This window comes from Tarenaya hassleriana, unplaced genomic scaffold, assembly GCF_000463585.1.
Source record: "Tarenaya hassleriana unplaced genomic scaffold, ASM46358v1 Cleome54, whole genome shotgun sequence".
In the NCBI taxonomy this organism is placed as follows: domain Eukaryota; kingdom Viridiplantae; phylum Streptophyta; class Magnoliopsida; order Brassicales; family Cleomaceae; genus Tarenaya; species Tarenaya hassleriana.
Window position 1 is genome coordinate 1 of NW_010968045.1, and position 1,991 is coordinate 1,991.

Here is a 1,991-nt window from a genome sequence, read left to right on the forward strand (position 1 = left end):
ACCATGTCACGTACCAGGTTCGAGGGTGAGAAAATATGCGGCTGCCTCATTCAAGCTTTTTTACATTAACTTATATACATTCTCTGTAACTTAACCTAGCCTATAAATTAGGAAATGCAATCTGTAGATATAACAACTTCACATAATAGTCATATATATTCCATTACATACATACACAATATATATATATATATATTATATTTTTACATAAACATGTGGACCTGTATTATAAGATCATAATGAAAATATATAGTGGATGCGAATGTGATGTCCCTTTTAATTTTTAGGTTTTGTATATAGGGGAGAAAAAGAAAAAGAAAACCCAAAATTCTTTGTTTTTCTGTCGTTATACAAATATTATATTTTAAAAGTTATAGTTTACGTTTCATTTTTTTTTCTTTTAAGTATATATTCGTCTAAATTCCGTATCTAAAGAAATCATTAATTAATATATCATTCAATTATAACAAAAAAATAAACCAAACTCATGATTATAAATGACTAACTTATAATCGAATTACATATATATATATATATAATATTCCACGTGTATTTCCATATAAAATAAAACCAAAGTTGGAAATTTAATTTCACTAGCTCACCTGTATATGATATATCTAAGCTCAAAGGACCAAATGCATGAGTTGGACCAATGGAATCAAATGATAGTGGAACTAAACATGGACTAAATCAGGTTATTGTCTCCCTCAAGTCACAAAATAATGATAAATGATGAAATTATACCATCATTTAGAAAGTCTTTTTATTTTTATAAATGGAAATGGATTGTTCCAATTTATTTGGTAAGGATGTTGATGTCTTAATATAAAATAAAATAAATCGACCCTATATTTTTAATATAATATAAACTGAATTAATTAGTGGGATCCAACTAGAGCTCCCGTAGACTTTATATTTTAAATTAAAAAGAAAAGACATTTAACAATGGACGTTTCGGTATTTGGTTCGGAAATGATTCAATTCGGTTCTTTCGATTTTACAAAAATATATACCAATCGGTTATTATATCATATTCGATTCGGTTCGATTTTGGTTCCGGTTCGATTTGGTTCCGGTTCGGATTTTTTTAAATTCTATTTGGTTATGAAAAATTCGATTTAAAAGAATACTGTTCGAGAATTTTAAATGATTTGGTTTGGAGAAAATACCATATTTTTCAATTCGATCGGTTTAGTTTTAAAAAACCATACCGAAATATCCACCCTGTAGAAACTGATGAGTGAATTCTCTTTAAAAAAACAAAAGAGTTTTTTAATATTCAAATGAATATAAAAATATATAAGTGATTTGGGTTTTTAACTTCTCTTATTTTGTTTTGTTTATTTGAGGGTTTTTTAAATTGTTAATTCTTTATCTAATTTTCTATTGCCTTTTTGGTGTATATGTTTTTTTTTTTCACAAGTGGTTGATTACGTAAGAGAGAAAATCCGAATAGGGTTTGATAAGTAAGTGCATGGACGTAATACGAGCAATTGCGTTTCAACGTAATCATGCCAAAGCCCTTACTGTTATTAAATTAATTAACCGATTTTGTAATTTTCGATGTGATATTTCACCTATCTCTCACTCTATTTTTCCATTGATTATTCACACATATATATATAGATGTATTCATATATATACATAATTTACGTATATTCCTCTAAATTCAATATTGGACTTCAAAAGATATTGTTATAACATGACAAAAGAAATTTGGATAAAAACAATTAAGAAATAGATATTTTAATAAATAAATTTTGATTAAAAAATAAAATATATTTTTTGATGATATAAATATTCATGGTTTTATTTCTTTTACATTATCTAGTCAATTTGTAATTTACTAGATGTGACATGTGATATATATATATATATATATTATAACCCTATTATAACATGCATGATCTCTTGTATAAATTAAATAATTTATAAAGTTTACCATTAACCAAAAAACAAAACCTTGAAAATCCATCCCTAAAATTAGGGAA